Below are 11,471 nucleotides of genomic sequence, written 5' to 3' on the forward strand. Positions count from 1 at the left end.
GCAACAGGATGCCAGACACTGGCGTCCTGTATTGCCAATGCCTATTATCGCTGTATAAGCAATAAGGCAGGGCAGTAGCCCTGCCATGCCTTATCACAGCGATGGGCAGTACTGTGGTCAAAGTTCCCCAGGGGGACATAAGTTGTGTAAAAAAAAAAAAAGATAAAAAAAATGAATAAAAAAAAAAAATGTAAAAAAAAAGCATTGTTGCATCCGTAACGACACGTACAATAAGCTGCACATGCTTTTGAGTGTGCACGGAAAAAAGCGTAAAAAAAAAGCTTAAAAACTGAGGCAAAATGCTAATTTTTAGCATTTTTCTTCCCTAAAAATGCAATAAAAGTGATCAAAAAAGTCGTATGTACCCAAAAACTACAGCTCGTCTCGCAAATAATAAGCCCTCACAGAGTTCCATACATAAAATAATAAAAAAGTTACAGTACTTTGAATGCAGCGATTTAGAAAAAAAAAAGATTTCCAAAAAAAGGGTTTTTATTGCAGAAAAGTGGAAAAAACTAAAAAAAATGTAAGAATTTTGCTATTGTTGTAACCGTATCGACCCGTGGAAAAAATGGATTGTGTCATTTATGCTGCATGATTAACGCTGTAAAAAAAATCTATGGCAGAATTGATGCGCTTTTTCTCCCTGCTATCATAAAAAAATAAATAAAAGTTTTACAATATAGTCAAATGTACCCAAAAGTGGCACCGATAAAAACTACAGTTCACCACGCAAAAAACAAGCCCTTATACGGCTGCGTCGATGGAAAAATAAAAAAAGTTATGACTTTTGATAAATGGAGAAGAAAATCTGCCAAAAATCATTGCGTTCTAAAGCCCAAAATAGGCCATGTCATTAAGGGGTTAAGGACCCTGCAGCTTTGCTGTCTCAGGGAATCCCGGTGGTTATGTGATTGCCGTCTCCCGTAGTGGGAGCATCAATTCCACTTTCACTTATTAGTACATAGCGCTCATTGAGCGCTGTGTATTAAAGAAAGGAGAAGGAAGAAAGGGTTAAAAACTCCTCCTGCCTTCTCCTTGAGGATTCTCAGCTGTGACTGTGACTAAATGGGTTAAGGGACACAAGCCTCTTAATAAATTTGTCACATCTGGCAGCACATCTGTGCACTACACTGAAACATATGCCAGCTTCAAGCTGGTATAGGCTTCAGCTATAATTTACACCAACTTCTGGTATAAATTATAGTAAATCTAAGGGGCTACATGCAGCTCTGCCCACTTTTTGCCCCATCCCTCCCACTTTTAGAAAAGTTGCAGAAGTTGGTGCAAAAAGTCACAAATTATGGCATGTACCATTCTCAGCACATTCTGCTTTATTTCATTTTCTACATTGAGGGGAGCAATGTGGGTTCATGGCCGGCCATAGCTGCATGCGACCTGTGAGTCAGCCATCAGGTTGTAGGGGGGCACTAGGCAGATGTAGGCTACGGATGATCCTACCCCTTAGGTCCGCCTGACCAGAGGATCTTCTTCCATGGTGTGGTGGGGTCTTGTAGTGTTATATTAACCATCCTCCTCCTGGCTCTGTCTCCTGCCTTCAGACGCACCACTGTCACCCCATCAACACTGAGAATGAGCTTGGTTATGGTGCTGTATTTACGTACTGAGCTTGGTTCTGGTGAAATATTTATTCATTGAGCTTTTCTGTGTTGGTTTGCTTTTAAATTGCAAGCAGAATGCAGACAGACTGCCTATCAATACAATATATGTTGTTTTTTCTTATGGCGGGTGAGCGGGGTGGGGTGCCAAAAGATTCCGCATGGGGTGCCATCTAACCTACGTCTGGCACTGCACAGGTCCATATTATACCGATTTGTAAGATTGATTGATTTTTGCTGGAACTGCATCATGTTCATGCTTCTCTTCTGTCTCTTCTCTCTCCATGAACCATGGGATGTAATTACAATGTTATTATGTATACAATAAACCTAATTTGGACGAGTCTTCTGTTTTCTTTGTGTTTGGAGCAGAGGCGTAACTTAAAGCTCCTGGGCCCCAATGCAAAATGTGTTGCGGGGACCCTAATTATAATGTTTTATTAATAGTACTGGGCTCCCTATATGGGGAAGAGAGGCCTTATGAGCGAACGTGCTCGGCCACGCCCCTTTTTCGCCCGAATACCGCGATTTTCGAGTACTTCCGTACTCGGGCGAAAAAATTCGGGGGGCGCCGTGGCGGCACGGGGGGTAGCAATGGGGAGTGGGGGGGAGAGGGAGAGAGAGAGGGCTCCCCCCTGTTCCCCGCTGCTACCCCCCGCACCGCCACGCCTCTCCCCGCCCCCCGGCGCCCCCCGAATCTTTTCACCCGAGTACTGAAGTACTCGAAAATGGCGGTACTTGGACGAGAAATTACTCGAAACGAGTACGTTCGCTCATCTCTAGTTGGGACCCATTAGCTTTTCCTATTTATGACATAATCAATGCTCCTGCCAAATTTCGAGTTTCTATGACACCGGGAAGTGAGAGAATTAGATTCCGTACACAAAATTTGGACGCTAATTCTTTTGCGCATAGAATTGAATAATCAAGTTGGGACACAATAACTTTTCCTATTTATGACATATTCAATGTGCGTGCCAAATTTTAAGTTTCTATGACATTGGGAAGTGAGAGATTTAGATTATATACGTTAAATTTTGACGCCAATTCTTTTGCGCTAGAATTGAATAATCGAGTTGGGACCCAATTACTTTTCCTATTTTGGAGATAATCTATGCTTGTGCCAAAATTCATGTTTCTACGACATCGGGAAGTTGGAGAACTTTTGGCGAGTCAGTCAGTGAGTGAGGGCTTTCATCTTTATATATATAGATATGTACTAAGGGTGCGCTGTGTAGACATTTTTGGGTCCCTATGTTTTAGGACAAGTACTAAAGGTGCACTGTGTAGCCATGTCTGGGTCCCCTATATATTAGGGCAAATACTAAGGGTGCACTGTGTAGCCATGTCTGGGTCCCCTATATATTAGGACAAGTACTAAAGGTGCACTGTGTAGCCATGTCTGGGTCCCCTATATATTAGGGCAAATACTAAGGGTGCACTGTGTAGCCATGTCTGGGTCCCCTATATATTAGGACAAGTACTAATGGTGCACTGTGTAGCCATGTCTGGGTCCCCTATATATTAGGGCAAATACTAAGGGTACACTGTCTAGTTATGTCTGGATCCCCTATATATTAGGACGAGTACTAAGGGTGCACTGTATAGTCATGTCTGGGTCCCCTATATATTAAACAATTACTAAGGGTGCACTGTGTGCTCATGTCTGCGTCCCATACATATTGGACAAGTACTAAGGGTGCACTGTGTAGCCATGTCTGGGTCCCTATATATTAGGAGAAGTACTAAGGGTGCACTGTGTAGCCATGTCTGAGTCCCTTTTATATTAAGACAAGTACTAAGGGTGCAGTGTGTAGTCATGTCTGGGTACCTATATATTAGGACAAGTACTAAGAGTGCACTGTGTAGCCATGTCTGAGTCCCCTTTATATTAAGACAAGTACTAAGGGTGCCCTGTGTAGTCATGTCTGGGTCCCCTTTATATTAAGACAAGTACTAAGGGTGCACTGTGTAGCCATGTCTGGGTCCCCTATACATTAGGACAAGTACTAAGGGTGCACTGTGTAGCCATGTCTCGCCCCCCTATATATTAGGACAAGTACTAAGGGTGCATTGTGTAGCCATGTCTGGGCCCCCTATATATTAGGACAAGTACTAATGGTGCACTGTGTAGCCATGTCTGGGCCCCCTATATATTAGGACAAGTGCTAAGGGTGCACTGTGTAGCGATGTCTGGGTCCTCTATATATTAGGACAAGTACTAAGGGTGCACTGTGTAGCCATGTCTGGGCCCCCTATATATTAGGACACGTACTAAGGGTGCACTGTGTAGTCGTGTCTGGGCCCCCCTATATACCGGTATTAGGAGGACAAGTACTAAGGGTGCACTGTGTAGTCATGTCTGGGCCCCCTATATATTAGGACAAGTACTAAGGGTGCACTGTGTAGTCATGTCTGGGCCCCCCTTTATACCGGTATTAGGAGAACAAGTACTAAGGGTGCACCGTGTAGTCATGTCTGGGCCCCCTATATATTAGGACAAGTACTAATGGTGCACTGTGTAGCCATGTCTGGGCCCCCTATATATTAGGACATGTACTAAGGGTGCACTGTGTAGTCATGTCTGGGCCCCCTATATATTAGGACAAGTACTAAGGGTGCACTGTGTAGTCATGTCTGGGCCCCCTATATATTAGGACATGTACTAAGGGTGCACTGTGTAGTCATGTCTGGGCCCCCTATATATTAGGACACGTACTAAGGGTGCACTGTGTAGCCATGTCTGGGCCCCCTATATATTAGGACATGTACTAAGGGTGCACTGTGTAGCCATGTCTGGGCCCCCTATATATTAGGACACGTACTAAGGGTGCACTGTGTAGTCATGTCTGGGCCCCCCTTTATACCGGTATTAGGAGAACAAGTACTAAGGGTGCACCGTGTAGTCATGTCTGGGTCCTCTATATATTAGGACAAGTACTAAGGGTGCACTGTGTAGCCATGTCTCGCCCCCCTATATATTAGGACAAGTACTAAGGGTGCACTGTGTAGTCATGGGAACCATCTGTTATGTCACTGGGAATTTAGTGGCATCAGAAAAAAAAAACTATTTTGCACAGATGTCTGCAATCAGTGCCTTCCCCTGTTTTGCAGTGTACACCGAGGACTGCTCTGCAGAGATTTCTGGAGTCCTTAGTTCTGAACTGATGTATGACTGGACATGGAGCGGATGACAACTGACAAGAATAACATAAAATACAACAGGAAATCCAGGAACTGGGGAGAATACAGCAATGATAGCATTGAACGGACACCAGGGGGCACTGTCTAATCGTATTCTAGAGAGCTTGTTTTTGTGAGACGAGTGGCATTTTTTTATGGTACATTTTAAAGTACCATATAATATACCAAGAAACTTTACAAAATGTTTTGTGTGCAGGAATGGTAAAAAGTTGGTATAAATGATGTAGCTTTCTTCTGCAGGTAAGTATGGTTTCTATGTGGTAAGTACTCTATGAGGGTGTTGGAGTACTCCTTTACATTTAGAATGGGCAATAAGGCTATTGGGATCTGAGTTCTCTCATGTAACATAAAGAACAACTGTGTGAAGTCACCACTGTGCTCTTCCTGAGGAGACCAGCCCAGTTTTATCTTTAGTAGGCTACATCCAGACACCCAAATGCAATATCAGGCCGTGAAAGTTGACCCAATATTTCATTCAAAAATGCCTCGCATCACTTCTGTGAAATAGCGATACTCGGACGCGTGCTTCACCCGTGTTAGAGGGTCGCAAGTCTTTGCCATTGATTTCAATGGGAAACATTGCATAGCACCGTGCGATGTGCATGCGAGTGCCATGCAATGTCTTTTAGGCCTCATGTCCACGGGGAAAATAAGAATTAAAATCCGCAGCGGATGTTAACTCTTCTCCCGCGCGCGGATCCGCATCCCATAGGGATGCATTGACCACCCGCGGGTAGATAAATACCCGCGGATCGTCAATAAAAGTGATTTAAAAAAAAATGGAGCATGAAAAAATCTGGACCATGCTCCATTTTTATGCGGGTCTCCCGCGGGGACGGCTCCCACGGGCTTCTATTGAAGCCTATGGAAGCCGTCCGGATCCGCGGGACACAAAAATCAGAGTTTACTCACACGCTCCGGTTCTTCTCTTCGCAGCGGCGCCATCTTCTCTCAGTCGCGGCCGGATCATTTTGCTTCGGCCCGGCGCATGCGCGGGGCACGTCACCGACGTCATCATGCACATCCGCCGAGCCGAAGAATGAAGATCCGGCCGCGACGAGAAAAGATGACGCCGCCGCGAAGAGAAGAAACGGAGCGGATGGGAGGTGAGTTTATTCTCATTTATTGTTATTTTCAGCGCTCATGTCCGCGGGGCAGGAGGGACCCGCTGCAGATTCTTCATGTCCACGGGGAAAATCAGATCCGCTACGGATTCTACATGTAGAATCTGCAGCGGGTCCCTCCTGCCCCGCGGACATGAGTGCTGAAAATAACAATAAATGAGAATAAACTCACCTCCCATCCGCTCCGTTTCTTCTCTTCGCGGCGGCGTCATCTTCTCTCGTCGCGGCCGGATCTTCATTCTTCGGCTCGGCGGATGTGCATGATGACGTCGGTGACGTGCCCCGCGCATGCGCCGGGCCGAAGCAAAATGATCCGGCCGCGACTGAGAGAAGATGGCGCCGCTGCGAAGAGAAGAACCGGAGCGTGTGAGTAAACTCTGATTTTTGTGTCCCGCGGATCCGGACGGCTTCCATAGGCTTCAATAGAAGCCCGCGGGAGCCGTCCCCGCGGGAGACCCGCATGAAAATGGAGCATGGTCCAGATTTTTTCATGCTCCATTTTTTTTAAAATCCCTTTTATTGACGATCCGCGGGTATTTATCTACCCGCGGGTGGTCAATGCATCCCTATGGGGTGCGGATCCGCGCGCGGGAGAAGAGTTAAAATCCGCTGCGGATTTTAATTCTTATTTTCCCCGTGGACATGAGGCCTAAAGGTCCCATTCAAAACAATGGGTGAGGCAGTCCACAGGAATGCTCAAAGATAGAACATGGTGCTACTATTATACTCGCAGCGTCGCTGCAAGGGAAAAAAATTGCTTATGTGAAATAGTCCATTCAAAAGAATGGAGTTCATATGCGTTTGAATTTTGTGCGTCCCGTAACACACAAAACCTGCGCAAGATTCTCGCCCTTGTGAATAAGCCTTTAATAGCTTAAATACAACAAAGAAAGTTATAATGTCCAGTCATGGTGGACAAAGTCTTAGAAATTAGCAAATCATTACAAAGTCTTAGTCTGATGTCCCACGGACATATTTGCACATGCAAAATTTGCGCACCCAATACGCAGAGAATAGAACCCATTGATTACAATGGGTTTGTTCACATTTCTGTATTTTGCTCAGGCATTTTGGTTCAGGTATATAAAAAATAGAATGTGTTCTATTTTTCTGCATATTTGTGCACCAAAGGTCCTCATAAAAGTCGATGGGGGGTGCGCAAATGCGTGCACAATACGCAAGGAGGTGTGTGAAATATTTATGGCATTGCAAAACTGCATCAGTTTTCACCCACACTTCAACCTCTATGTGTGAACCTACTCATCAGGCATCTATTGTCATTCTAGAAATCAACCACTAGTGGCCGCTGTTTCACATTTTAATGTATTGCGCTGCACTTCTCGTCCTTGCCACCGGAGACTGCTGTTTGATGGAATTTGCATTTCTCCAACTTGATAAGGAGTTCTTGCGCTCTCAGATGCTCCAGTACACTTCTCACGTGATTCTGATGTTCTTCTGACCACAAACAAGATCTAACAAGTCTCTGAAAATGTCATTAACAAAATGTGGGAATGTTGCAGGATTACAAAGTCCAAAAGACATGGCTAAATATTCGTAGTATCCATAGCGGGATCTGAGGGTTTGTGGGACAGTTGGAGCTGCACCTTGATCTTGAGTTTCCAGATGAGTCACTTTATCAGTTAGATCACATACAATGTTTTGCAAATCCTGGGTAGCTTGTCCATAAACATGAGCATTGTAGAACCCCAGGGTATCAGGAAGGGGAAGCCTAGGTTCAGGGGGTTAACTGCATAGTGTTCGCTGCTCACCTCCTACTCAGCATTTGGCGATGGTCACACAGGACGACTTCTCAAGTTGGCAATATACCAAGACCCAGCATAGGTTTCCTGATGATACATACCTCTCCTCCGGCAGTTTCGCGGCACTTGTTTGTAGTCTTCAGCCACCGTTTCCTGGTCAGGGAGTTCAAAAATCCCGCATCCAAGAAGCGCTGGCTCTGATTGGTTCTCGAGCGCCACGGCTCAGCCAATCACAGCCATTCCATGCGATGGCTGTGCTTGGTTTATCGGGTGCTGCAGTGATTGGCTAAGCCGTAGTGCTCGAGAACCAATCAGACCCAGCTCTTTCTGGAGGCGGAATTTTTGAACCCCCTGACCAGGAAGCAGTGGCTGTAGACTACAAACAAGTGCTGCAGAACTGCCAGAGAAGTGCGGCAGAGCAGACAGCGCCTGTTAGGTAATGTATTGTTTTTTTTTTTTTTATGTAGCTAGTGTTTATTTTCGGGGTAGGGCTTATATTTCAAGCCGTGTGAAAGAGGCCTAAAGGAGATGTATTAGACTCAACAGCACCACTCCTCTCCATTGGCCGTGTCTGGTACTGCAGTACAGCCCCATTCAAACATATAAGCTGGCGCTGCAGTACCATTCACAACCCATGGACATGAGTGGCGCTCTTTTTAGAAGTAAGCAGTTTTCTAATCTAATACACCACCCTTTAGTAGACCAAAACACAAAGCCGAACGGCTTCTGCAATAGGCAATATTGACCATTTTGATTACCCCTTTCTATAATCTACCATTTATGTCCAGTAGATGCCGGGTCTGATTTTATAGAGTGAGCTCGAGAGCCGAGCCTGCATTAGAACTAGCAGATGTTGGCTGTCTTTGACCCTTTAGATGTCCTTAAGAACTTCCACAATGCCAGCATATCTACATTGATACTTTATTTAACCCCTTAAGGACCAGAGTGTTTTGGTCCAAAAGGTGCAGATACTTTTTTAGGGATTTCAACCATGTAGTGGTTTTGCTGCCCTATTTTTGTTTTTCCGTGACATATAAGTCTATTTTTTAATATCTTTTTTTTACTGGCTTTTTTTCCCTGTTTTTTAGCTTTATTGGGGGTAAAAAGCTAAAAAAAGGATTTTTTAAAAATTTATAGTTGTTTATTTTTAAAATTAGTATATTAGTAAAATCATGCTAAAATAAAGTAAGAGAATGGGTTCCTCACTTTGTTTTTGACGTTTTGATCTGTATAATTGTGAATTACAGGGCGCATATAGCGATGGTTTCGGATGGCTTCGACGGTCGATCATTCTCTTTTTTATTTAGATATTTTTATTTTATTCAGTAATTTTTTAAAACTTATTTTTGTAACTATTTCCTTATAGTGACATCAGTCACAATCAGAGCTGATCATGGTCTGCTAGGACCCTGCAGCTCTGCTGTAACAGGGGGCACCTGCCGGGTCGCATAGTGGAAGTAATACTTCTACTTTCACTCTTTAGTACATAGGGCTCAAAACCGCTTCTCCCTTCTTCTCTGGGTCCTCGGCTGTGTCTGACAGCTGAAGACCTGACCTGCTTCTGCTAGATTGCATGAGCAGAGGCTTTAATACGGCACCATACTTCTCCTATTGGCTGGGATTAAAGCCCAGGACCAAGCGCTGTGTATTTACCGCGTAAGTATATTTGTTTGCCTTGCACAAATGAATTTTCCTTGTGGGTGTAAAAAGTATAGTAAAATATGTCACTGCATGCATAAAACAGCATACGCGGGTTTGCATCTGACCTTAATGTGGTTCAAAGCATGTTATCTTGCACAATTTGCACCAGAAATCCATAGAATTTTCAATAGTAAATTTGCTCCGATATCTGGTGTGGCCAACAAAGCAGACCCCAGCCGTGCCCACTCCTCAGCCCAGAGGTACCTGTACTGTGCCACACTCCATCACTCCCCCTACGTTCCACCGCACTCAGTCACACCTGTCCTAAATTCCACCACACTTCAGAACTTGTGTGCCGTACTTAATAATGACAGCCGGTGGTCTCTCACAGACTCTCATCACATGTGCAGGTTTCCTCACATGTGAACATAAAAAACGGTGCTTCTGGGCTGCTCTCTGTCTGCCCGTCTGGGGCTGTGGCGCAGTTCCCAGACCCTTTCTACTGGGTGCTTATGGCGCCAGAAATTCCAGGGCTTAATTCAGGAGGGGCGGACATCAGCTCTCCATTATCTCCTATCATAGAGGCTGAGTCTTTTGAGCGATGATGCACTACACGAGTCACTACTTGCGTCATTATTGGAGGTAGAGCCTCCTGCACATAGCCTCACTGAGGTTCAGACAAAATGGTGCCACTCAAAGGTTCCATTATGGCGCCATCCTTTCTGGTGACCAGAAATACAGATCTCGCAATTGTTGCGGCAGGTCTGGGATCTGTTCCTTTCTAGTAATCTGTTCAGGTCTTGTATTGGGTTCTCTTCATCTGCTGGTCTGGTGGGAGTGGATTTAGGTGAGACTTGCTTGGTTTTACCTGTGGGTAATTTGGGAAGATTATTTAACCTGGCCTTGTGCTTAGCTCATTACTGTTTAATTCGGTCTCCCTCTGACTGCGGTGGAATTTAGAGGTTGGTGCTGGATCTCCTGTTTTCCTGATTCTTCACGAAGCTAAGTCCTGAAGTTACTATTGTTGATATCTTGTACTCTGTGGTTTTCTCCTCTCCCATGTAGGGTCTGCTAGTGGCCTAGATATGTGGTCAGGTTCGCCCTTGTTAGGGCGAGTTATCTGCGTATAGACAGGTCCCTTACCTGGGTACTGGGTTTTTAGGGACAGTGTTTCCCTGGTGTCTGCTTTGTTTATTGTTTACCACTGTTTTGTGAGCACTTGTGGGCTGTTTGTTCACAGCACATGAGTCTTTCAGGTTTTTGGATTCAGCGTGTCCTGATTGGATGTGACAGCAATGTAACACACAGCTTGTCTTTATTATCAATATGGTCTATTGGAAACACAGCATTCAAACTCTAGTTGACATGTGTCCCTTGCATGAACTTGCTGTTAGGTTGTGCTGCTGGGACCTGTAGTACTATGGTTTCTAGCAGCACATTTCCACAGGTGTGGCATGATTGTGCTGACTGTGTGTGGTGATCTCCTTCGAGCCAATTCCTCAGGTCTTTGCTCACATATATACCTAGCTCCTGCCAGTGTCTGTTTGGCGTCCAGGGTGAGCAGTCAGATTACCTTCTGTCTTGCAGCTTGCTGTGTGACTTGTATCCTGTTATGTCTGTGTTGCAGCTTGCTGTGTGACTTGTTTCCTGTTGTCTGTGCTGTTGCTGCTTGCTGTGTGAACTGTGCTCGCTGCTGCTGGATCATGTGTCTTGTTAGAGTAGCGACCGTGAGACACGAGGACCCTTGATCGCGGGGCTCACTGCTTAAGTGTCTTGGCCAATTGATGAACAAATCCCTCGTATTTATATTTCAGCTATTCCATCTGCTTTAGCGTGCGGGGATTTTTGGCGAAAGTGTTGGACGTTTGTCCTAGGTTATGGCTGTCCATCAGTCCAGTCCGCAGTATGCAGTTCTCTGTCCAGTTGGTGGTACTGTCAGCACATCCAGTCTGAAATCCGTTTTAGGTCCCTGTGTTTGTGATATCCCCATCTTTGGGCACGTTCATGTGGGCATTGTGCTTATTTGCCCACACAAATGTAACACTTGCACCCTATAACAGGCGCTGGTTACTAACTGCGTCCTAAGGGTGTGCACGCCTAGAATCTGGTTTGAGGCCGTCATC

The sequence above is a fragment of the Eleutherodactylus coqui genome, chromosome 12 (genome assembly GCF_035609145.1).
Source record: "Eleutherodactylus coqui strain aEleCoq1 chromosome 12, aEleCoq1.hap1, whole genome shotgun sequence".
NCBI classification, from domain to species: domain Eukaryota; kingdom Metazoa; phylum Chordata; class Amphibia; order Anura; family Eleutherodactylidae; genus Eleutherodactylus; species Eleutherodactylus coqui.